We start from the raw sequence: 27,101 nt of genomic DNA on the forward strand, positions 1-27,101 counted from the left end.
TTTCGGGCGCTATTTTACATTTGCCTTACACCTCGCATATCTCTAAAGAAGAGCAACGGAGAACTTCCGCAATGTATACAGAATAGCCCATCCCAACTCGATTCTAATGATGGCTCTTGTCAGTTAACTGTGTGGTGCTTATTCCTGTAATCTGGTCTGCAGTAACTCGAGGGAAAGGCAAAGCAAGCAGTGTATGCTTTTTTCATCCACATTCTCTACTTCGCAATATGGCACTTCTTACCGAGCGATAACCAAGGTGAGAGCAACACAGAGTTGCAGTATTCCTGTCATCATAATTTCAGCAAGATGTATGCCTTCTATATATGCACAACATTGTGTGCCAGTGCCATACATCAAATCACCCTTGTAAGAATACACACTATCCATAAGCGCTCTTGTACCCATGTTTCTGCAGCCAATTTCCCCTGAGGTTTATTGATTTGATCTATTAATTGACGTTGTAGAAAAAGAATAAACGCCGACCACGATAAGAACACTTTAAAGCAAACAAGATGTTTCGGCTCCCGCACGGGAGCCTTGTTCACATTGAAGTGTGAAAGATAGGTACGTTTCAATACGTGCCGCAAGCATCATGCTTACACGTGAGAAACGTTTCCGTCGTTACGCTTGAGGGTGCGCTTTGTCGTCTGTATTATCAATGATTCCAGATAAAGAGGCGAAAACATTTTTTTTCTTTTTCAATGGTGCTGGCGTTGTCTCATCGATTACGTGGCCAGTCGTTCCTGCGTGTTCAGCCAATGCATTAGATGCCAAGGTACATGTAAACTGGTAGCGAAACTTCCATAGAAGCCAATGTGTCAAGTAGTGGGAGGCTCACTGCCACCGTCACCATCTACTTATCGCGGGGACAACTTACAGAAAGCAACAAATAAAAAATATATGACGTTACAACTGGAAGCTGTAGGGACGTCGCGCTTTTGCACTGCATGGCGCGATATCAATTTTTTTTTATTTGCTGACCTTTGACATGCTTTCCATAACTACGCGATTTTATCGGGTCTTTATAGCTCGCCGATTGCGTGTGCCAGAGGAAAGGAAGATCAACAAGAAAGACTGGGGAAGCAAGCATCTTTTATTAGCAAAATAGTGTACTTGCAATGCACACGAAAATACTTTGCAGCTGAAGAAATTATGGTACAATGGCTCACGAGAACAATAGCAGAATAGTTCGAAAACTCACCTTGCGCAATCGACAAAACACTGGAGCGGGCCTTAAAATTATCGCTTTGGAAAGCTTACAGTACAGCGTTTCATCGTTTAGCATGCCGCATGAATCGTCAAGAAAGGTGAGGGCACGTCGGCCATTCGCCAGCGAAAGCATTCTGCAGTCCCACGTTCGCTGAACTAATTCAGCTTCTTGGAAGTTTCACGCCGGTAAATAACACATAAGAAAACAAATGAACTACGGCAGATACGCACGAAACCACCGCGCAAAAAGTGAGCGATGCCTCGTTGACCTGACACAAGCCCACATAGCAGAGGGCCCCCATTTATGACGCTAGACCGAAAAACGAGGCAATCGGCTATATAGCCAAGTGTCAAATAAATCGTAAAGTAAATGAGAAGCGGCTTGGGCTAGTTGGTATGTCATGAGGAAATGTATAGCGCGAACGGGGTACTTGGACAGACAGAAAAAACGAGGACGGGCGCTGTCACATGTTCCTATTTTGCATTTTGTGCCATATATAAATGTTTGTTTCTGCTTAATAAAATCAGTTGGAAGTTAGCGCCCGTCCTCGTTTTTTCTGTCTGTCCAAGTACCCCGTTCGCGCTATACATTTCGTCGTAAAGTAAAGTGCTAGTTTACTCTGGCATATACAAAGTTAGGAGTATTCGAAAAAAAATTCCGTTCCGTTTTTGGTTTTGGTTATTTGTCCCTTCCTCACCTAGTCGCGCTTCAATTGTACGGCGGGCGTTGATGTCTGTGAGAATAAGTTCTCAACGACTTTTCGTTTTCGCGACCGATATAATTTGACCTCTATAGATGCAGCGTTCATTTTCTTGGCGTCGTAACGGTGTTGTTTCACTCTCTGCTCGAAATTTTCCCTCTCGCCCACGTAAACATGATCGCATCCGGCGCAAAGAATGCTGCGTAGCACTCCGGGATACGTTTCTTTTGCCAATTTTAACACGAAAGTGTGTTATGCCTGGGTCTACCAAGACTTTAGTGACGGCTTTCCGTCACGGATATGACGTTAATAAAATGGAAGCTAAAGCATGACAAAGAAAATTACACCATCTCCCGCTGAAAGGGAACCATGTGTGGATGAAAAGCAGCGGGGAGATCGTTCGCTTGAGCGGGAGATGGTGAAATTTTAAATGCGAAGTATTTCTTAGCGAACCTCAGGCACTTTGGCCGTTTCTATCTACGGATCTATCAATCCATCTAGCCGCCTAGGTCTGGGTGCTCTCCTGATCGTCTCCATAACTTGTAATGTACCAAAATTGGCATAGTAGGGGATCAGTGTATGACCAACACGATTCACTCGTCATAGCGTGAATAACGCAAAATACCTGTCGCAAGGAAAGTGATAATAATACTAATAGTTGGGGTTTAATGTCCCAAACCGCGATATGATTAGGACATACGCCGTAGCGATGGGCTCCTCCAGTTATGACCATCTTGTATTCTTTAACGTGTACCGAGATCGCATTAGCATATAGCATATTGCCTCCATCGAAATTCGACCGCCGCGGCCGGGATCGAACCCGCGACCTTCGGGCCAGCAGCCGCGCACCGTAACCGCTACACCACCGCGGCGGGCGCAAGGAAAGGGGGTAAGCTGAAGACAGAACACCCCTGGAAGACGCTCAACTACCATCCACTCGACCACATGGTCCGCAACGTGGACCCCGTGGATTACGCAAAAACCGGCGTCAATGCTTCCTACAATAAATCTGCCGAGGAGAACTATTACCGGTGGCTTCAACATTGATTTATGAAGACCCAGCAACGCCTGTTACTTATACTTCGTGAAAGACGGCTTAGACGTGGACAGGGCATCAAAAGACCTCGCTGCCACGTCCAAGACAGGAGGCACCATAGATCATTGCATCGTAACAGGCATCCAGAATTTCCAGCAGCTGTACTGCACCTCGCACTTCTCTACACTTAGACCCCTCGTAGCCGGGATCACGAGCGGATCCTATTAACAAGTCCGGACCAGCGGCTGATGCTCACTGATCACGGTGGTGATGGCCTTGTTCACGAAATGTCAGCAACCCCTTCTACAGATACACACGGGGTCGTGAAACGTGCGTGCGTTCTTCGTCATAAAGGACAAGAATGAGCATAACAACTGTATCGCAACTGTAACAACTGCAACTGTGACTGTAACGTACGTGGAGTGCGTCTGTGCGTGCCACTCGGCTGTGTGTATATCTAGGGAAACTTTCCTGAATGAAGCTTAGTTGCGAGTAATGCCTGTCCTGTAAATCTGTGTTTCTTCTTTGTCCTGTTCGTATTCGCGCTATCCAGTATTAAAGAATATAAGCACTACATGTCAGCTTACCGCGCCTGGTGTTGGTTACACCCATGTTTCTGTTGGCATCGTTACTTAACTGCAAACAACTTTTTATATGATACATATACGACTCTTCAAGATACGAGTGCGCGTATACCACTTCGATGTTTCTATAGCGTCATTTCATTACGTTTTGCTCATGGTGAAAATTTAAGCCACAGTCACCATCCCGCGCATGCTTCGCATAACATCGATTCCCACGGTACGTGGGATCTGCCGAGTTTTTTTTAGGGGCGTAGCTCCTCTTAGTCTAGCCTTGTCCCATGTCAGGCGTAACCGGCAGTATCTCCCGAACAGTATAATAGATGGCGCTGTCTCATAGAAGTACATGCAAAGTGCAGTTGACTGATGATATTCTTGATGGCGCTGTACACAATCTGCTTTGGTCCCATAGAAGTGTGAGGAATAGTGCACTTGTGTGAATCGCCACTAGATGGCGGTGGAAGTGCCGCTACTCTCCGATCGGCTGTTGCGCGGGCTGTGCCTGGGTGCGCGGGAAACTAGTGCCTCTCTCAGTCTCCTGGATCGTCGCCGTACGTGTCGGATCGTTGGTGGGGCACGGACGAAGCGGAGCGGCGGGCGCGGAGGGCCGCGGCGGCTCGTGCTCGTCGCCAGGATCCCGCCGTTCGAGCCCGCGAGGCCGAAGCTGCACGGCTCCGGCGCAAATCGGATCTTCAAAATGTGAAGGACCGTGAAGCGGCGAGAAAGCGCGCGTACCGGCAGGCAGAGCCCAAGGCTGTGCGAGCACGTGAAGTGGCTGCAAAACGCATCAGGCGGGCTCTGCCCGAAGGCGCCGACGCGCGCTTCCAGCGGGACTTCCTTGACAACAGTTTCGGCTATAGTTGTGGTGTGTGCGACAGACTGTGGTTCTCAAACAATCTAGTCACAATGCGTTACACGGAAGATTCATGGTTTACCAATGATTCCCTCCGGAGCTTCGCCCCGCTCATCATCATTCACCACCTGGATATGCTGTGATTTTTTTTTTGAGGAGCTGGCTGGCCAGGTTCTTAAGCTTGGTCGAAGCCCCGCGCCGTAAGCTGCATCCATCCAGTCAAAGCGTCGTGGAACGCGAAGAGGAACGCTACGCGCGTCGTGTCTTCCCTCTAGGCCGGCTGTAATTCGCACAGGGCGAGCGGGGAACGCGGTCGACAGGCACGCGAGAGGGGGAGGGATTGGAGAGGGTCAAGGAAGAGGGGAGGTAGATGAGGACTGGAGAGCCGGAGCGGAGAGGGGACAGGAGGAGGAGTAGAGGAGAGGGGGTGGAGAGGAGGTGTGCGGAGAGGGTTTGCGCATGTGCAGTAGGGGTTGTCCGGACGCACACCAGCAGATTAAACTCGGCCATAAGATGCTTCGCATCTAAAAACTGTAAGAAGTTCCCCCGCTGTGAATGGATCCTACTGCTTGGCCGCGACAATAAGCTCCCGGCGCTCTACGGACAAAGCTACCGAGGCAGATGCAGGTCACTCCACAAACGCGCCACATATCTCTCACACGTTCACTCTCTCACGGTGCTCTTTGTTGGCGGGGCTAGGGGGGCGGCATGGTGCCGCCGCCTCTGAGCGGGGAAGTGAAGTAATGCGGCATTGCATTTACTAGCGTCGATAGAGAACGATTCGCCGATGACGCAGTTAAAGCATGGCCTCGCAAATTGCGCGCTGGCGTGGAATCTCGAAGGCCATGATTAAAGCGTCTCGATGCCAGCGAACGCCACTGGCCGCGCTAGCATCGGGGATTCGCCCTAGACGTAGTTACGTTCTTTGCCTTTCGCTTCGTGTTAGCTAGAGTCACTAGAAAAATTTCAGAGTATCGCATCTGTTTTCCGCGCGCCGCCGCCGACGCGATTGGCTTACTCGCATCTCGTGACCTCTCGCCGCCATATCCCTTCCAAGCGCTTTGGGTGCAGGCGCGTTGAATGCAGAGCGCGGCCGGATATTTAGCAGTACCACGGTCCCTAGAAGTACTTCGTCGCTTCTTTAAACGCGTCATGCAGATGCCAGAGAGTAACTCACCAGTAACCGAACGTTGCTGGTGAGCTACTCCGGGAATTTCGTATATTTTTGCATTCCGTGTGGGAAACATTAACGTCAAAGAGCGTCGTTGTACGTGGCTGCATAGTTGGCCGCGGAATGAATTCACCCCCCTCGAAGAACACTCCTTTCTGCAGTGAACTACACAAACTTTGCTGGAAAAGCTCTCATGCAACAGGATACTTCACCTCTTCGATTCGCTATGTTCAGCGATATTGAAAACTACATACTACATACCTTTCTATTTGCTCGGCTGTTTATATCTCGATCTGTTGAACAGATTGTGCGTGCATTTCGAGTTATAATCGTGTCACGCACGAGAGCGAAATCGAAGATTGTCGCATGATCATTTGCCACTGCGCAAAACTGAAGCGTGGAAGTCTGTTGATAAACTTGGTATAAGGCGTTATTAAGCGTATTTTAGTTTTTTCAAAAAAGAATATTGCTAATGCTCCATTGCGCCGAGCGTACTCTTACAATACTGTTTAGTAGGTGATAAATGGTCACAGCAAAAAAAAAAGAGGCTTATCCTCTCACGCATTGAGAGAATCGATTTCATGCGAGCCCTAGATCTATATGCATACTGTGTTGCAGTAGCATGCGCGTTAAAGATTTTCGGGATGTGCTATTTCTGATCAAAATAACATAAAGCATAACAAGAGTGCATTACGAAAACAAAAGTTGAAATTAAAAGCAGTGCAGAAAGCAAACCCCAGCCGTTTACGCGCTGGCAACGCCCCCCCCCCCCCAAAAAAAAAAACTTTGTCGGAACACAGCAAAATATTTGCAAATGCTCTGCAGCGTTGGGAATATTAAGGAGACAAAAAATAGGAAATGAAAGAACTGAGTAGTGACGTCAATCATTTTTGATGGCCTATTTTCTACGTATCTGTTAGGAAATGACAACGTATTCGCAAAATAAGATGCACCTTACCTACCGCACGCCGATTCACCCATGCGTTCGGCTGCTGGCGTTCCGAACCGAGACAAATACTTCACGCACAACTTCCACTTACCGTACACACACCACTGTTATTACAGATAACACCCAGCTGAACAGCAAGCATGGTGCGCAAGTAAGGTATGCGTCAGCGATCAGTCGAAGGACGCAATGCTGAATGTTCTCGATGTTCGATAATTTTCTCGAATGCGCTATGAAGTGAACCTGAACACCGACTACAAAGCTAGCACGAACAGTCAACATTCACGTGGTCGTGACGACGAAGACAGCAGTCAGCACGTTCGAGATGAAACTGTTTATTTGGCCGAACTTGTGGCCGGGAAACTGTAAGTCAATCTACAGCAACACACTGATAGCGGCGGACAGAGCGTCGACCGTCGATCAACTGACAAGCGGTCAAGCGCGTCGGCTTTTATACAGGCGCTATGGAACTTTCCAGCAATATCGCTGGTGGCGGCGTTATCTCTCGACAAAGCTGGAACATTCGCGTGCGGCACGCAATCTTAACAAAACGATCTACTAAAATCGTGAAGCTTCTCGAACACTGCTTCACGGCCAGCGTCGAGCGTTGATAACCGTCCTTGCTGGTCAAACTCGAACACATCAAAATAAAAGAAGAAGCGGGCGTGGCATTGCCCCCCTCTGAAAAAGCATCGTCCCGATGCTTGCAACAGAACATGCAAAGGAAAAAACAAGTGCATGCACAAATAAATTACAATAACAAAGGAAAAAGTAGAGTTCTCAGGTTCGCTAACGCGCAAAAAACGGTTTAAGGCGCACGACATGGACGACTTCAGGTCGTGCGCGGCGTCGCTGGGAGTTCGTAATGCCGTCCGGGACGACCTCGTAGTCAAGAGCGCCGTAACGTCGAAGCACCTTGTATGGGCCGAAGTATCGCCGAAGAAGTTTTTCACTGAGCCCGCGTCGGCGTATCGGCGTCCAGACCCACACACGGTCACCGGGTTGGTACTCCATGTGGCGTCGTCGAAGATTATAGTGACGGCTGTCGACCCTCTGCTGGTTCTTGATGCGCAGGCGGGCGAGCTGTCGAGCTTCTTCGGCGCGTTGCAAATAGGCGGCAACGTCGAGATCGTCTTCGTCGGTGGCGGTTGGTAGCATTGCGTCGAGCGTTGTTGCCGGGCTCCTTCCGTAGACCAGCTTGTACGGCGTCATTTGCGTCGTTTCTTGCATGGCCGTGTTGTATGCGAAGGTCACATACGGAAGGATGGCATCCCACGTCTTGTGTTCGACGTCGACATACATGGCCAGCATGTCGGCGATGGTCTTGTTTAGCCGCTCGGTGAGGCCATTGGTCTGTGGGTGGTACGCTGTGGTCCGGCGGTGGCTTGTTTGGCTGTATCTCAGTATTGCCTGAGTTAGGTCAGCAGTAAACGCCGTACCTCTGTCGGTGATGAGGACCTCTGGGGCGCCATGACGCAGGAGGATGTTCTCAACGAAGAACTTTGCTACCTCGGCGGCACTGCCTTTGGGCAAGGCCTTCGTCTCCGCGTAGCGGGTGAGGTAGTCAGTCGCTACGACGATCCACTTGTTGCCGGAAGTCGACGTCGGGAACGGCCCCAGTAGGTCCATCCCGATTTGCTGGAACGGCCGGTGAGGTGGTTCGATTGGCTGCATAAGTCCCGCTGGCCTAGTCGGCGGTGTCTTCCGTCGCTGGCAATCTCGGCAAGTCTTGACGTAGTGGGCGACGTCGGCAGCAAGGCGTGGCCAGTAGTACTTTTCCTGTATTCTGGCGAGGGTGCGGGAAACACCAAGGTGTCCAGCCGTCGGGTCGTCGTGTAGGGCCTGGAGGACTTCTGGTCGCAATGATGAGGGCACGACAAGAAGGTAGTCCGTTCGAAGTGGCGAGAAGTTCTTTTTCAGGAGAACGCCGTTCCGTAAGAAAAACGACGACAGTCCTCGCTTGAATACCTTCGGAACAACGGCGGTCTTGCACTCGAGGTACTCCATAAGGCCCCCCAGTTCCGCGTCGGCTCGTTGCCTTTCGGCGAAGTCGTCGGCACTTATAGTTCCGAGGAAGCAGTCATCGTCGTCGTCTTGCGGCGGCGCGTCGACGGGGGCACGAGAGAGGCAGTCGGCGTCAGAGTGTTTTCGTCCGGACTTGTACACGACGGTAATGTCGAATTCTTGAAGCCTCAAACTCCATCGTGCGAGACGACCTGAAGGGTCCTTCAAGTTAGCTAGCCAGCATAAGGCGTGATGGTCACTGACAACTTTGAAGGGCCTGCCATAGAGGTAGGGGCGAAACTTTGACGTAGCCCAGATGATGGCAAGGCATTCCCTTTCTGTTGTGGAATAGTTGGCTTCTGCCTTGGATAGTGACCGGCTAGCATAACTGATAACCCTTTCAAGCCCGTCAGTCTTTTGCACAAGGACGGCACCGAGTCCTACGCTGCTAGCGTCGGTGTGTATTTCAGTGTCGGCGCAATCGTCGAAATGCGCAAGTATGGGTGGCGTCTGCAAGCGTCGTTTAAGTTCCTCAAATGCTTGCACTTGCTCCGTTTCCCACCTGAATTCCACGTTAGTCTTCGTGAGAAGCGTCAGTGGTTCGGCGATGCGTGAAAAGTTTTTGACGAAGCGTCTGTAATAGGCGCATAAGCCGAGAAATCGGCGCACGGCCTTCTTGTCGGTGGGAGGCGCGAAGTCGGCGATGGCCGCTGTTTTCCGCGGGTCTGGGCGCACTCCAGACTTGCTGACCACATGGCCCAGAAACAAGAGCTCGTTGTACGCGAATCGGCACTTTTCTGGCTTCAGGGTCAGTCCAGAGGCCTTTATTGCTTGAAGTACTGCCTCGAGCCGCCGGAGATGCTCGTCGAAGGTCGAAGAAAACACGACGACGTCGTCCAAATACACAAGGCACGTCTGCCACTTCAATCCGGCCAGTACAGTGTCCATGATGCGCTGGAACGTCGCAGGTGCCGAGCAAAGACCGAAAGGCATGACCTTGAACTCAAAGAGGCCGTCGGGTGTTATAAAAGCCGTCTTTTCTCGGTCTCTCTCGTCTACTTCGATCTGCCAATAGCCGGTCTTGAGGTCCATCGATGAAAAGTACGTCGCGTTGTGAAGTCGATCCAGGGTGTCGTCTATCCGTGGGAGGGGGTACACGTCCTTCTTCGTGATTTTGTTCAGGCGCCGATAATCAACGCAGAAGCGCAGTGTCCCGTCCTTCTTCCTCACTAACACCACGGGTGACGCCCACGGACTCTTGGACGGCTGGATGATGTTGTCGCGTAGCATCTCGTCGACTTGTTTCTTTATCGCGTCGCGCTCTCGAGTCGAAACTCTGTAGGGGCTCTGACGGAGTGGTCGAGAATCTTCTTCTGTTATAATGCGGTGCTTAACAAGGTGCGTTTGTCGTACCCGCGATGACGACGAGAAACAGTCCTTGTATTGCAGGAGCAGGGTTTTGAGCTGGTCTTGTTTGACCTTCGCAAGGCTCGGGTTGACGTCAAAATCCGGTTCGGGACCTCTATTCGTCGAAGCAGGTTCGGCAGCATCGAAGAGGGCGAAAGCATCGCTGGCGGCTACACATTCGTCAATGTAGGCAACCGTCGTACCAATGTTGAGGTGCCTATATTCGTGGCTGAAGTTTGTCAGCACTACCTTTGCTTTACCGTCACGCAGTTCGGCTATACCTCTTGCGACGCAAATTTGACGGTTCAGGAGTAGTTGCTGATCGCCCTCGATGACGCCTTCAAGGTTCGCAGGTTTTTCGGTGCCGACGGAAATAATGACGCTGGAGCGGGGCGGAACGGTCACCTGCTCTTCTATCACATTCAATGCATGGTTCCCTGGCGTCGCGTGGGGCGGGAGCGCTTTGTCTGCGGTTAGCGTTATCGACTCAGATCTCAGGTCGATGACGGCGCCGTGGTCACTTAGGAAGTCCATTCCAAGTATCACATCCTAGAGCAATTTTGTAGGATTACAAAGCTCGCAGGATAAGTCCGGTTATTGATGGTGACTCTCGCCGTGCAGACACCAATCGGCGTTATCAGGTGGCCTCCAGCTGTCCGGATTCGGGTCCACTCCAAGCGGTCTTTACTTTCTTCAGCTTGGTGGCGAACGGTCCACTGAAGACAGAATAGTCGGCTCCGGTGTCGACGAGAGCTGTGACGCTGTGGCCGTCGATAAGAACGTCGAGGTCGCTAGTTCGTCGTCTCGCGTTGCAGTTAGGTCGTGGCGTGGGGTCACGGCTACGTCGGTTTGTTCCGCTGCTTCCCCGTTGCGTCGTCAGGTCTACTTCGGTCCGCGAGGTTTCATCGGCAGGACTTCGTCTGCTTCGCGTCGTGTTCTGCAGGTCTCCTCGCGTTGTCGTCGTCGGCGGCCGCGGAGGATCTTCGGCATTTCGTCGTGCAGCAACCGCACCTCCATCGGTTGCTGCCCTTAGTTTTCCGGATACGGGCTAGGCGACCGGCCCCGGTTTGGGCCAGTGTACTGCCGGCGGTGCGGTGACATGTAGCGGCCGGGCGACGGCGAGCGGGAAGGTCGTCGTTCTTGCCACTGTGTTCCGGTGAGGAAGTCGTCGATGTCGCGAGGCCGTTCGCCTGGCTGGGGGCGCGGCGCGTTGACGGCGAATCCGCGTAGCCCCATCTGACGGTACTGGCAGCGGCGGTAGGTATGGCCGGCCTCCCCGCAGTGGTAGCAGAGCGGGCGGTTGTCAGGGGCGCGCCAAACGTCGGTCTTCCTTGGGGCATAGCGCGGGGCATAGCGCCGGGCGACAGGAGGACGGTAGGGCGTTGGTGGTGGTGGCGGCGGCGGCGTCTGGCGGCCGAACTGCTGCGGCGGCGTGGCGTCAGCGGGGGCGTTGCGTCGGGCTGCTGCAGCATAGTTCATTGCTTGCAGCTGCGGCTGCGCTGCATCGGGGGTGCCCAGCGACTGCTGGATTTCCTCGCGGACCATGTCGGCGATCGAATCCACTTGAGGCTGCGCTGAAGGCAACAGCTTGCGCAGCTCCTCCCGCACTATCGCTCTGATGGTTTCCCGTAGGTCGTCGGTGCCTAGCGAGTGCGCTTCTGTGTAGCCTGTCGACAGGGTTGAGCGGTTGTATTGCTTCGTCCTAATCTCGAGGGATTTTTCAATTGTTGTAGCCTCCTTTAGGAATTCGATGACAGTTTTCGGTGGGTTCCGCACCAATCCTGCAAAGAGGTCTTGTTTCACTCCCCGCATAAGGAAGCGGACCTTTTTTTCCTCAGGCATCGCAGCATCAGCCAGGCGGAAAAGTCGCGTCATCTCTTCCGTGTAGATGGTGACCGTCTCATTCGGTAGCTGTGCTCTTGTCTCCAGCAAAGCAGCGGCCTTTTCCTTGCGGACGATGCTCGCGAAGGTATTAAGGAACGTCGTCCGAAAGAGGTCCCAGGATTGAAGGCTCGATTCATGGTTTTCGAACCACGTCTTCGCGGCGTCTTCTAAGTAGAAGTAGACGTGGCGCAGCTTCTCTTCAGTGTCCCAGTGGTTGAAGGCGGCGACTCACTCGTACGTCTCCAGCCAGCTCTCCGGGTCTTCAAACGACGATCCACGGAAAGTCGGTGGCTCCCTTGGCTGTTGCATCACTACCGTTGTAGGTGGCAGGGGGTCTGTCATCGTCTCGGCGGTCGATGTGACGGTCTTCGGCTGCCTGGTGTTTTCGGGAAGGAGCCCGTACTCTGGTTGTAGTCCCTTCTGCCGGCGGCTGGTTCGAGGATCCGGGTTGTCCTTAGCGTCGTCTTCTTCTCGGCTTGGGCTTGGGTCAGCGCCCCGCGGTGGCGTCCGGATCATGAAGCAGCACCTCCACCAGATGTCACGTGGTCGTGACGACGAAGACAGCAGTCAGCACGTTCGAGATGAAACTGTTTATTTGGCCGAACTTGTGGCCGGGAAACTGTAAGTCAATCTACAGCAACACACTGATAGCGGCGGACAGAGCGTCGACCGTCGATCAACTGACAAGCGGTCAAGCGCGTCGGCTTTTATACAGGCGCTATGGAACTTTCCAGCAATATCGCTGGTGGCGGCGTTATCTCTCGACAAAGCTGGAACATTCGCGTGCGGCACGCAATCTTAACAAAACGATCTACTAAAATCGTGAAGCTTCTCGAACACTGCTTCACGGCCAGCGTCGAGCGTTGATAACCGTCCTTGCTGGTCAAACTCGAACACATCAAAATAAAAGAAGAAGCGGGCGTGGCAATATGCATACTGTGTTGCAGTAGCATGCGCGTTAAAGATTTTCGGGATGTGCTATTTCTGATCAAAATAACATAAAGCATAACAAGAGTGCATTACGAAAACAAAAGTTGAAATTAAAAGCAGTGCAGAAAGCAAACCCCAGCCGTTTACGCGCTGGCAACGCCCCCCCCCCCCCAAAAAAAAAAAAAACTTTGTCGGAACACAGCAAAATATTTGCAAATGCTCTGCAGCGTTGGGAATATTAAGGAGACAAAAAATAGGAAATGAAAGAACTGAGTAGTGACGTCAATCATTTTTGATGGCCTATTTTCTACGTATCTGTTAGGAAATGACAACGTATTCGCAAAATAAGATGCACCTTACCTACCGCACGCCGATTCACCCATGCGTTCGGCTGCTGGCGTTCCGAACCGAGACAAATACTTCACGCACAACTTCCACTTACCGTACACACACCACTGTTATTACAGATAACACCCAGCTGAACAGCAAGCATGGTGCGCAAGTAAGGTATGCGTCAGCGATCAGTCGAAGGACGCAATGCTGAATGTTCTCGATGTTCGATAATTTTCTCGAATGCGCTATGAAGTGAACCTGAACACCGACTACAAAGCTAGCACGAACAGTCAACATTCACCAAGTGTCGAAGTAAATGGCATCTCGCACGGTCATTACGCTAATGCAACTATGTCTGCAGCTCCGGACCTTGCGAACACACCCGGCCGTGAAACGAAAAGAGACCGATGAAGCCACGAAGAGAGTTCGCGAGCACATGGCAACATTCGCCGCACGTTTCATTAGCTACACCGCTTACCGCGCAGTCGATTCATGACTGTCGATGACTCGAAATAACTTCTGATATCCTTTTGAAGAAACACACACACACATATTGCAGTTACGCCGAGCGTAACACGGCATCGAGGCGAAAAGATCGGTCACTTCTTAACACACGCTACCAACGCGCCGGACGGTCCGGAAGGGAAATGGCCGCCGCCGCTCAATGTTGCCCGCGTGCAGCCTACCTTTGCGGTACTCTGAAAATTTCCAGTGACTCTAGTGTTAGCGTGTGACGGCTCGTTGTCGGAGTAGTGCAGCTTCCACATGCACCAACGGCGTTTCGATGCAGGCTGCTTCGAGTGTGATAGCACTGGCTCATAAAACTACTGCAGTAAGCGCTGCAGAAAGGTGACGATGTCGATGGCTGAATGTCTTGCCTTGGTGAAGCGAGAGAGAGGCCAGTTGGACGTGGAGCGCCTGCGCGCGCTCGCGGCTCAAGCTGTGAACCTGTGTCTCTCGTATTACTGAAGCGCAGTCTGCTAGTGTATGTATAAGCACAGGCGTGGGTTACCAGATAACTCGGGAGCGTACACCGTGCCGTTTCTCTCCTTAATCGACGACGTTTTGAAGAAGTGTATATGGAGTACCAGTGTTCTTTATGTGCTTGTTGATGTTATCTTGCGCGAGATTCACCATACGCTGTGTGCAGGTATATGTTAAAAAGTTCAGCTACCACAACGGTTAAATTATGATCATGGGCGTTAGATGTCGTGATGGAGATATTCCGCTAGGCGTCGCCGTGGGTGTATCGACGTGAAACGGTGCTACAGCTGCCAAACACCAATAGACATTGTACAAGCTCTCATTGTGAAATGCATAAGAAACAATCAACGTCTTCTGTGAAAACATGGTTCACTTTTGTGTTATACCGATTCCTATGTCGGAGGGATGAGCCATGTTTTTTTCTTTCGTTTTCACCAGCGACTGCTTTAGCTTGTGTTCTGGAACGTGGCCGGTTTGCACGTTGTATCTGGTTATTACCCGGGCCAAATAATCGCTGATTGCGGGCACATATGGTACCGCTGCTCGCTTTTTTTGGAGGCGTGTCAACTTGACGTGCAGAACGTGACACTCTGTTTCAGACAGAGCGGATAAAGGAATCCGGGTATCCGCTAAAGAATATAAGCTCGCGACGCGCCTTGATTACGTCAACTGTAATATCTTTTGGGTTTACTAAGCAGATGCGGTTCGCTCGAAGTAGAAGTAAGAAACAACTGACCGTTTGTGGGAGGCTGGATGCATAGAGTTAAAATTCAAATAGCGGCCAGTGTGGGTGCCTTTTCTATGCTCGCAAAATGCCCTTAACCAGTACATCAAGGAAAGGAGTTTGGCCATGCTTTTCCTACTCGACAGTGAAATTGATAGCTGGATTCACGTTGTTGAGATGATTTGCGAAGGCTGTGAGGGTGTCGCTCTTAATTATGCTGAAGAAATCGTCAGCGTAACGAGGAAAAACTCTTGGCTTCGGGGTAAAAGAATCCAGGGCACGTTTTTCAATAAATTCCATGGTTAAATCGGCCGCTGTAGCTGATACAGCGGCCCCCACGCTGTTCCATGCACCTGCCTGTAAAACGTATCCTCTAACTGTGTAGTTTTGTGTAGTTTGCGCTTGTGTAGTTTTACGCTTCCTACGAAGATAGATCTGTACCAATTAGCTCGGTCAGCTTGTTTATCAAGTACCCTCGAAGACGAAGTACGTATTGTCAAAACAAAACTTGACCAGTCTTGGAAGATCCAAGACACTAATAGGGCAACTCTGGGCAAGAGTTGCACCCGCTTCTGTAGCCGCGGTGCATGCCTCCAAAGCTAGGCCCGTCGGGATACTTGTGTATGGGGCTTGGACATCGAAGGAGAATAACATTTCGCCGTCGTCGAGTGTGCAGTTCCGCACTTTTTCGACGAAGTCTAAGGAGTAATGAACATGCGTAGAAGGTTTTCCCACGATGGGAGACTGCACATTGCGTAGAAAACCACCACTTCACAACTTGTGAAGTGGTGAACATGCATAGTCGATGGTCGGGCGCATGAGTACGTTCGGTTTATGAATTTTAACACGAAAGTGTTTTATGCCGGGGTCCACCAAGTACATCCGTCACGGATATGACGTTGATAAAATGGACGCCAACGGGTGAGAAAGAAAAAAACCAAGAAAAAGATACCCCGCTGGGAATCGAACCCACGACGTTGCGGCCGCGACGGCAAGCGCCCGACGCTCTACCGACTAAGCCAACTCGGGAGATGCTAGGCACGGCGCGAACGCGCCTTATATCTTTCACACCTTCTCTTTCGCGGCGGGCGGAGCGGGGCGGTGCCGCCGTCTGTGAGAGGTGAAAAGAAGTAATGCTTCACGATCGACACTTACTAGCGCTTACTCCGAGATTGCACGTGATATCGGAGGTCATGGTTAAAGCGTCTCGATACCAGAGAGGTAGACTGGCCGCGCTGGCGTCGCCGAGGCACCCTTGACGCAGTTACGTTCTTTGCCTTTGGATTCGTGTTAGCGTGCGTCGGCTCATCGGAGTAGTGCAGCTTCCACGTGCACGAACGGGATTTCTCTGCCGCCGACTGCTTCAATTGCGAGAGCACCGACTAACAAAACTGCTGCAATATGCGTTGCAGAAAGGACGCGATTTCGACGGGCGAATGTCGTGCCTTGGTGGAGCGAGAGCAGCGCCTGCGAGACAGAGGCCAGAGGGACGCACGCGTTTGCGGCTCAGGCTACGAACCTCTACCTCCCGCGTTGCTGAACTGCAGTGTGTGTTATGTATGCATGAGTACAGGCGTCGGCTACCCATTACTAGAAAGCGCACACCGTGCCGTTTCTCTCCTTAATTGACGACGCTTTGAAGAAGTGCATACCGGGTACCAATGTTGATTATGAGCTTGTTGATATCATCCTTACGCGGGATTCACGATTCGCTGTGTCCAAATATATGTTCGCACCGTCAGCTACCACAATGGTTTAATCATGATCATGGGCGTTAGTCGTCGCGATAGAGACATGCTGTCAACATGGGTGCATCCACGTCAAACGGTGCTATAGCTGCCAAACACGAATAGACATTGTACAAGCTCTCATATATCATAAGCACTACTTCTGTGAAGACACGTTTCACTTTCGTGTTATACCGATTCCTATGACGGAGGGATCAGCCATGTTTTTTTGGCATTCCGTACGAGGCAGCGGCAGATCGATTATGACACAAGAGTGCGTAGTATAACCCTTTGCTAATTGGTGATACGAAACGGAAAACATCCGATAAAAGCTTTCGAAGCTAATGTTACAACTTGCATGTAGGGTCTTTCTTCAACAGAGCATAGATGTGTGTGACCGCCAGCAGGGACATTTTACTTGGGTAGTCCGACTTGTTCAGCAAAACGGCCGCGTTCACTTTGTCTGCCGGCAACACTACCATGTTATAGCGCTGTCACACTGGAAGTGTTAATGTCATTCGGATCGAATGTCATTCGGTGTAACAAATGCAATTCTAACCGTGGTGGTGCTACACGGGAAAAACTAATGTCATTCGTTCATGATTCCAATGTCGATAATTCAGAAAAAAATGGCCGGTAATGTTGAGGAAGGTAAATGTAGGGGTATATAAGTGAAGTTATTTATTTTAAAAGGCATGTGGGAAGTCGCTTCGCTCAATAACACGCATAAAGATTTTATGTCACAAACTATCTGGCCACCACAAGCCAAGACGACGCTTAGGCAGCAGCCACAGCCGATAGAATGAACACGAGCAACATGGCTAACATGGCAGTGCCGCTGAATAACGGCACTGCAGTAAGTAAATCGTTTAGCTGCTTTGTACTTCGTGTTGCGAGGAATGTGCATAAGCCAGAAGAAGAGACTTGATCGTGAGATGCAAGAAGAATCAAGACACAGCCAGTTGAGTCTGCAGGTAAAAAAAGGCGGTGTGCGTTCGCTTAAGGCACGCGTGGCGTGACGAAAGAAAGGAACGTGGCACGTCCATAGAAGTTTTCTAAAACGCGAAGTTACAGGGTGCACCCATGGTAGTTTGCGGTGCCACAGCACACACACAAAACCCCAGAGCGTTCCGCGTTTGTTCGCTTTCAAAACGCGGCCTCACACGCACCCATGCACAAAACAGTTGCAATGGATTGACTGATTGATTGAAAACTTTATTGGAATATATACAAAGTGCTCTCGCTTGTTGGCTTCAGCACCATGGTATTAAAAATGGCAAATAAAAGAGAAAAAAAGAATAAAAAATTGCCCCCACCTCTACGAAGGTAATCGTGAGGAAATGCGAATGCATTTCTTGCGCCGAGAGTACACGGCGTAGTAATTTTAATGGCGTAAAGCTGGACACATCGACGCGCTCAAATGTCTCCCTTTTGGGTACCTCTTTCAACGAACGCTTCCTACGTGCGTTCGTAATCACTCAGGGATGTTGCCACAGCCTTCAATGCAGCACAAACGCGTTTAGAACGCGCTGTTTTCAAGCTGTGCCAAGGCGGCACAAACGCTACAAACGCGTTTCAAACGCACTGCATTGAGGCGGTGGCGCAGGGAGGAGAGAGAGCGAACGGCGAGAGAAGGAGCGGCAAAGCACTGCACCTTCCCTCTCCTACACTCTCTTCACACACGCGGGAGCTCCGCCGAGCTCCCGCGATGCGAGCGCCCTCACACGCCAGAGCGCGCTCCTCCTTTCCACTCACTCTCTGCTACTCCGCCCGCACCACCTGCTCCGGTTGCTAGGGGCGAGGATAAGCGCGCGCGCCCACAGCTGTTGCTATGGGAGGGGGAGGGAGAGCGGAGAGGTGCGCGGACAACGCCGGACGCCTGACATAGCCCGACTAAGAAATGCATTCGCATTTAAAAGGAGATTTTCTCAAACTGGTGAGCTTGTGCTTGCTATCGCTGGGCAGGGGATGGCCGTCGTGCGCAAGGCATTGCACCATATATTCAGCCTGGCTCTGATGAGTGGATCTTCGAGTCTCCAGTGGGTAGTTTCCTCCATGTCTTACTTTAGGTGGGGCAGCGTACGTGGGGCTCTTTTTATGAAAGCAGCTCGGCTTGATTCGTGAATTGGGCATTCCCAGAGGATATGTTCCGTGGTTGCTGGCGCTTGGCAGTAGTCGCAGTTGGGGTCAGAGTATTTAGTCCGGTACATCTTGTGAAGCACTGGGATTGTTGTGAAGCTTCGTGTTTGTATTCTTCTGTAGTATGACGTCGTAGAGGCGGGTGGATCTTAGTGGCGGGGCGCCGTGTTTTGTAGCTTCTTCTAATTTAGCCCTTAATTTTCGCCGGCGCTGGACTTGAGTTCGCTTCATGGGTGTCGTCTTGGCTTAACGTTGCGGTCTGCTCCGAACTGGCATCCCCGAGTTGTTCCTTGCTTTCATGCTGCAAGGCTCGGTGATGAACTAGCTCGTTCCCCGGTATATTGGTGTGGCCAGGAATCCAATGAATCCTTGCCCGGAAGGATCATCCTTGAAGTTGGGACTCCCAGAGCCGTATTTGAGCAAGCGTCTCCGCCTGGGTGCAGTGCGCTTGTGGGTGGTTATAAAAAGATTTATTAGAAAAAAAACAAAATAAAAAAGGGATATATGCAGGGACTGCGCCTTAAGGGGCCGGCACCTACAAACAGCAGGTGGGGCTCCCTAGTACGGGACTCCATTGGCGTCGGCTGCTGCCTGGGCTCGTCGGACCAAGGCCTTTTGGGCCTGAAGGTCAGAACAGCCAAGCAGGGTCGCCACCCACTCCTTCCGGGTTGGGTTGGGGATAGGGGGTATAGCAGGATTGGAGGGGCAGGCCCACACCATGTGGTAGATGTCCGAAGACTTCTCCCCACAGTGCGAGCAACTGCCGGAAAAGGCGGGATCGAAGCGTTTTAGTGCTACCGGGCACAGCATAGTGTTCGTGTACAGACGGAGAAAAAGCCGCTCCTCCGCTTTACTTGAGCCTTTACACGGGCCTAGATAAAGACTGTGGTCAGATTGGTAATGCTGCACAATTTTGTGGAAAGAATACACAGGGTTGAATTCGAGGTCGTTCTGATCGCGGGAGGCGAGTGGGAACGCCCGGTAAGAGAGCGCGCGGGCGGTGGCGTCGCCTGCCTCATTCCCGTCCAGTCTCATGTGAGCACGAGCCCAGGCTATACGGCGGGGTGCGGGGATTCCCTGATAGTCACAACGTATCAATAGTCGTTAGGCCTGGTACGCGACACAGCCGTTTTCGATGTACCGACAGGTCCCGTCGCGAGGCGGAGATGGTTTGCGATGCGACGTGACAAGCTGCCAATGGATGACGACTTCGCCCGCATGTATTATGTCCCGGGCTCGGAAAGTGAGCCCGTTAACTGATCGGTTCTCGTGGACGACAGCGGCCATATACCATCCCCCATGGTGCGGGCCGGACGCGTTCACGTGGAACACGCCGGGTTTGGATCCATAATGGTGGGCCAGGCTTCCGCCCGCGCCAGTCGCCGGCCATTGTGGTCTTCTTTTGTCATGTTGCTTGGAAGAGGGTGCACATGGAGGGTGCATCTCCAGTCGAATGGGAGTTGAACGCGATTGTTCGTGATGTTGGCGTGTTGGATGTGTAAGCGAGCTAATAGGCAGCGACCCGCTACCGCCTTTGAGAGTCGAATTTACTGATTTGTGAGCTGGGCCTCTCGAAGCTCCCGAAACGGGTTCGTCAAGCCCAGGCCTAGAAGGTTTGTTAGAGACCCGTCGGACCATGCGGCCCACCAGGTCTCCCACCTTGCGAAGTTTGGCCAATGTGGTGTCTGACCGTCTGCTTTGATTAATAAAGCGCCCGAGTGCCCGTACTTCTTTTTGTCCAGAGATTGGACCTGTCTCCAGCGAGAGTTCAATTTTGGCCGTACACATTGGTGAGGGGCGTATGTGCACGAATTCTGATTTGGAAGGTGAGCGTTGAAGGCCGCACTGGTGGGCATAGCGGTCGACTATGCTCGCGGCTCGTTCCAGGTTCGCCTCAGTGTCTCCGAGTGAGCCTTGAGTAGCCCAGATGGTGGTGTCACCAGCATAAACGCATGTTGCATGCCTGCACATCAGCCAGCGGAGCTGGCAGGTGCATAATGGCCAGATTGAACAATAAGGGAGACAGCAATGCGCCTTGTGGTGTACCTCTAGTTCCTAAGGGGAAAGGGCCATGCTCCTTGTCCTGTATGCGAATGTAAGATTGTCTATCGGTGTCACTCATCCCGTTAATGGGGATGGCAATCGCCGGCCGGATTCTAAGGGCGGACGTATCGGCCCTCCGAAACACACCACGAAAGCGCGGAGAATTTGCAGTTGGTCCTTTTGGTGCGCCAGCGAACGCCGGTTGTGGTCCAAAGACCGAGTCAGGACCGAGAGTCGATAACACAAACGAAATATACTTACAGTTAAGGCAGTACAAACATCACAAACACATGCACACTCGGCTCGTATCAGTTACAACTTCACAATATAATTCATATGGTGTTAACACAACGGGAAGTAAACAAACATATGAAGTGTTACTAATGCAATCTCATGCATTGTAACCTATTCAAGAACAGTTAAAGCCTTGAATATTCGACAGCGTATCCAGTCCACAATTCCTGGACGGTACTTGAATGCTTCTCTTCCAGGAAACACTGACGCAAACTCCAGCGCTGATTGTCGTTGTTCCTTCCGTCGTCGTAACAATGTCACGGCTCACACGGTGTCATCATCCGATTCTTCCAGATCGACGATCGACTGACCGCACATCATAAACACGCCTTCTTTGGCTGACGGAGCTACACTCAGCATAACTTCACCATCGCCGGAACGAGTGACTCCTGACTGGTCGTCGATGCACGCTTTTATCCCTTCTCCCCTGGGTTCCAGAAGCGTCGGGAGTGTTCTCCGGCGTGCAGCACAGCTAAAACTAGGGAAAGTGCGAGATTTTTCTCGCCGGTACTACTCACGGCTGCGTCGCTCGGCGTCGCGTCCTGCTTTCCCTGTAGATGGTTCTAGGCTTTGCCGGGCGTTTTATCTGGTTGTCTGCGTCTGCTCGAGTGGGTGAGAGGGGAGCGCCGTTTCGTTGTTCACGCTTCTTGGGCGAGCGGCTGGCGCCGTGCTATCCCGCTGCCGTTTAAAAGTGGCGCGCGCGCGCTTAATTGACGCGCTCGTTCGTGACAATCGGTTAAGAACTGCCGCATGTATGCGAACGCTCTCAAGCGACAGCCGGTTTGCTGAAAAGTGTGTTACAATTGACTCATGGCTTACATTGTCAAATGTCGCCCATAAACCCAAGGCGAGTACGACTTCGTCGTTGCGAGGGCATTCGACGGGGTCTAGAATGTTCGAATTAAGTTGAAGCAGAATGTCCTGCGCGGATCTGTACGGGCGAAACCCGTTCATTGATTCTGCGAAAATACATTGGCTCTCCGTGAAATCAGACAACCGATCCCGCACCATCGTCGCCATGAGTTTGCCCCTACATTATGTGAGAGAAATGGGGCGAAGGTTGTCCGTCTTCACGGCCTTGCCAGGTCTTCAGATAAATATGACCAGGGCAGTCTTCCATGTTATGGGGAGTGGCACTTCCCCTGACCAAATTGAGTTGATGTAAGCTGATAGTAATGCATATGCCGGATAGGGAAGGTTAGCTAACGGTTTCACAGTAATTTTGTCCCAACCCGGAGCGGTGCCACGTTTCATTTTAGACAGGGCCTTCCGCAGTTCGAAAAGCTGGAAAGGTCGATCCAGCGCAACGTTCTCCGAACCTGCATAGGAGTACACCGATCCGCGGGGATCTTGTGTGGAGCACAGGTATTGGTCCATTAACCCATATATGCCCAAACTCAGAAAAATTGACAAAACAAATACTTTTTTTCACAAAAAGTGTACTTCTACTCTCAAAAGAAAGCACAAGTTCTTTATTTACTGCCAGGTAAACGCAACACTGCTTTTCAAGCCGTCCTATACATATATGACACTGGGCATTAGGGGTGCTATGTGCGGGTGTGGTAAGCCTTGAAACATTTCACGTGCACACCGACATTGCACTTCTTCCTCTCCATGACGTCTTTCACACAAAGCACGCGTTTGCCCGGAGAAAGCGGTCGGCACGTGGCAGCATGAAAATCATGCAATGTCTAGGCTTGCGCACCTTGAGAATGAGGCCTGCTTGGTGTGCTGTAGGTGGCGCTAGTCATCAGCTAAAGAAATAGCGATATTAGAGTGCATCAAAGAAGCGTCCTATGTGTAGGACACTGGGCATATATGGGTTAATTTGTGCGCCAGCTGAGTCGTATTGCCCTTAAAGCTATGATTGCCCTTTGTAGGTGTTTCTGTGTTTCGGTGCGGGTTTGCGTTGGCTCTATGAGAGCGCGAAACAGCCTCCAAGTATTCTCGCCGGACATTTGGCGCGCTGCCGTGTTGTATCTATTCACCCAGTTGGCGTCCGCGAGTTCGGGCCGCATACTCGGCCGCCTTCTGGGTGAGCTGAGCGATTCGAGCCTTAAGATTTCGGCTATACTTTTGTCGGCGCCATCTGCGAACAAGGCAATGCCGTACTTTCCAGAGGTGGAGGAGCTGGTTGTCGACTTCCGAGACCGCCTCTGAAAGCTGAACTTTGGTTTCAGTGGAGCGAAGGTTACTGACTAAATCTAGGGACCACGCGTCGTAGCCTCGCTCGAGTATTGATGTTGCGGTGTTATAATTTAGCCTAAATTTGGAGCAGTCTGGGAGCGGGGCCTATGATATGGGTTGTGCTAATGGCTTGGTCCGGTTTCTTGTATTAAAGATGCAGTGGTCACTACCGAGGGTTTCCTCGGTGTTGATCCACTCTGCATACTGAATGTTGCGGGTAAATGTCAAATCTGGACACGTATCCCGCGCCACAAAATTGCCTGTACGAGTTGGGTGGACTGGGTCGGTGTGAAGAGTGAGGCCCAGCGTCGACGGAAGTTCCGCCAGTTTGCGCCCGCGCTTCTCTTCACGATGGTGCCCCCAAACTCGACTGGGGGCGTTGAAGTCACCCAACATCAGCAGGGGGTCCCTACCCGCAACTCTTAGCGCGCGGCTAAAGAGGTCCAAGAATGGAACATTCGGCAGTTTTGGAGTGCACTATACGTTAAGGATATGTAACGATGGATCTGATTTGCCGATGGGAAGGAGAGTCGCCATTACATGTGAGTATTGAAGTTGGAGGTCAAGGTCAACCATGTTGGCAGTATAGTTCTTATGGACGCAAAGACAAGACGAAGGGTCCTGTTGGAACGTCGTATAATTTGGTAAGGTGACGCCCTGTCCTGGCTCCTGAAGGGCCACCACGGCGGGCACTTGCTCAAATGCTGAAATATAGATTCGGAGGTCGGCCCGCTTAGTCCGGGACCGGAGTGCCCGAAAGTTCTATTGTGTTACTACGGTGGGGGAAGCCAATTTGGACTTGGAGGATTGCCTACATGGAGGGTGTCCCGCTAGCCTCAGTCTAGGAAATTAGAATTGTTAGAGGGCTGTAGCTCGGGAGCCAGCTCCATGGGCTTATACCTTGTACCTTCGTCCCAGAGAGGGAGCCACTGTCCTCATCGTCGTTGAGGATGATCGCTCGACAGGAAAATTTGCTTGGGCGGCCAGATACATCCTTGAGGCTACCCTTGCGCGCAGCGCGGGGAAGCATGTAGGGAAGGGTCTCCGCTACTTGAGCGTTAACCTGAGCATTAACCTGATTATTAATTTGAGCCATGATTTGCGCAGCCATTGTGTTCATCATGATGGTATATTTGGTTTCGAGACGGGTCTCAAGGGCGGCAATGGAATATTCCAGAGTCGTCGATGGCACCGCCGCGCTCTCCATGGCTTCAGCATGCGGGGCAGGCTGGAGAGGGTCAGTAATTGCTTTTCAAGAGCTTCAGTTGTGGCTAGAAGCATCTCGTTTTGTGCCCGGAGAGATGCCACTAGGTTGTGGAGCGCTTGTGCAGCTGATGCCACCGCTGCCTATGCACGTGCACACAGGCGTCTGTTTCTTTGCATTATGACCAACAGCGCCGGCGGCGAGACGCCACTGAGGTAGTAGTAGTGGTATCCTAATTTTATTTCTTGTAATACAAGAAAAAGGAACAGAGGATAGAGTAAAAATCACAGCATATCCACGGGGTGAATGATGAAGAGTTTGGGGTGAAGCTCCTGAAGCAATGATGGTCACACCGTGAAATCTTCAGTGGTTTCGCCCAGCAGTAATCTTGCTGCGCACGTTTCGCAGCCGCTTCCCGCTCTCGCAGTCCCGGGTCCGCTTCTCGCTGCGCACGTTTTGCAGCCGTAGCACGAGCCCTCGACGTCTCCGGGTCTGCTTCTCGCTGCGCACGTTTCGCAGCGGCCTCCTTGGCGCGCACCGTCACGGGATCCGCCAGGCGCCGCGCTCGCTTCGCGGCGGCCTCTCGAGCTTGCACCTGGGTATCCTGCCGACGAGCACGAGCCGCAACGGCCTTCTACACCCGGCGCTCCTCGTCGTCCATGGTCCGCCAAGCAGCACGATTCTGCAAGCGCACTCGTACGGCGACGATCCGGGGAATGAGAGATCCCCGCGCAACAGCCAATCGGAGAGCAGCTGCACCGCCAACGCCATCTAGCGTACCTTCACCCAAACGCCATATTGTACGCATGTCTATTGGACAGCGCCCTCTCGGAACGAGACGAGAAATGGAGATGACGACACAGAGTGCGTACAGCGCCATCTAGTATATCGCCACCCAACTGCAGTTTGCATCTCTATGGGACAGCGCCCTCAATTGTACGATAAGGGAACACTACGGGGTAGTACGGATGGATCGACGATCGACAACCGACCAGGTCACGCTATAAGGAGCTCCGCCCCTAAAACATTTTTCGACAGCCTTCCGCACACCTGTTATTGTTAAAATGACAGATGCCTTTAAAAATTAACATTAATAGCGTGTTCGCATGAATGCGTGTCAAACTGAGAATGCTGAATGCCCAGTTTTCATGTAGTCTCTGGGGTACACTCACAGCGGCAAGAGAGTGCTAGCAACTCTCTTTGCGAGAGTAAACGCTTGTCCCATATTTCACTCCCTTTTCAGGAGTGCTGGGAACTCTCTGTTGCGCAGAGTAGGCACACTCTCTCGACAGAGTTCTGGTACTCTGGCTGAACGAGAGTGAACAAGCTCCCTCGCCAGAGTAAAGTCACGCTTTTGAAATGGAGTGCATACACTCTCGGCTGGAATTACGCTACGCTCTCACAGAGTTTTACAATGCTGGTTGGGCTAGAGTGCATGAACTCCCTCCAAGAGTAGAATCACTCTTGCTCCTAGGACCAACGTCTCAAAATGGGGAAAAACTTTCGTGTGTTTTTACAATATACAGTGAGAACCTGGCTGGAATGCTTGAAGCTTAGCTCACATATACACAGAACTCCCGCACACTTATTCATAAACAACAGACCAACACTGAACATATGCACCACTGGCGCCGCACACAACCATATACCCGGTATCCGGTATATATATTGTAGCGAAGCGTTGGAAGTTTGTAATGGGTCGCCCTCTCGAGCGCTTTCTAGTGGGTCGTCCCCTTCGGCTCTTCTCTGACAGCACGCTCCTCGCGCTCAGAGTCCGCGCTCTGTCTTGACTGTCGCCGTTGTGCTTCGTCGACTAGTGCCGTCAATAAACGCCTTTATAATTTGGTGGAGAGTGCTGCGCCGTCCAACCAGCTTCGGTCCGTTCGATGCCCCTGGCGCTTCGATCCCGTACCGTGCCCTCTACCATGCCTCAAGACGCCGCCCAGCAAACGCTTCCCCCTGTACCGACACCATGCTCCGGTTCCCCCCGCATCCGCGACCCTCCTGTATTCACCGGCGCGGATGGCACTGACGTGGAGGACTGGCTCGCGATATACGAGCGCGTGAGCGTACCCAATAAATGGGACGAGGCAGGAAACCTGAGCAACCTGGTTTTCTACCTCGCGGGTGTGGCCAGCCTGTGGTACAACAACCACGCAACCGACTTCCTCACGTGGTCTGATTTCAAGACCGCCATCATCCACGTGTTTGGCCGACCCGCCGTACGTAAACTGCAAGCCGAACAGCGTTTACGTGAACGAGCTCAGCAGACCGGTGAGTCGTTTACCAGCTACATCGAAGACATCCTCGACTTGTGCAAGAAGGCCGATGTAACTATGTCTGAGTGTGACAAGATCCGACACGTTATGAAAGGCATCGACGACGATGCCTTCACCATGCTGCTCGCCAAGAACCCTCGTACCGTGACAGAGGTGATCACGCTCTGCCAAAGCTACGAGGAGCTGCGCCGGCAACGGTTGCTGACCCGTCGACCTCCATCACGCGACGCCGACCTCGCTGGCTTGTCGGCCATTTCTGATCACTCGGGCTTGCTCGCCGAGGTCAAGTCATTCGTGCGCGAGGAAATTGCCCGCCAGTTTTCTCTACTGACCTTGCCGCAGTCGCAGCATGTTGAACAGCCGTCGACCGCACTGCTGCCTCCCTTACGCCGCGCTATTCAACAGGAAATCGCGGAGGTCATGCCGGAATACCACCAGCCACCTCCGGCGCTTGCGCCACTCAGT

General features: G+C 51.9%; 1 protein-coding gene across 1 annotated transcript in view; it reads left to right on the forward strand.

Moving 5' to 3' along the window:
* Positions 1–27,101, forward strand: part of LOC119394579 (collagen alpha-1(II) chain) — a gene marked incomplete in the record, with an annotated part of 1,710,759 nt that overhangs the window by 790,928 nt on the left and 892,730 nt on the right.

The sequence above is a fragment of the Rhipicephalus sanguineus genome, chromosome 5, assembly GCF_013339695.2.
Source record: "Rhipicephalus sanguineus isolate Rsan-2018 chromosome 5, BIME_Rsan_1.4, whole genome shotgun sequence".
In the NCBI taxonomy this organism is placed as follows: Eukaryota; Metazoa; Arthropoda; class Arachnida; order Ixodida; family Ixodidae; genus Rhipicephalus; species Rhipicephalus sanguineus.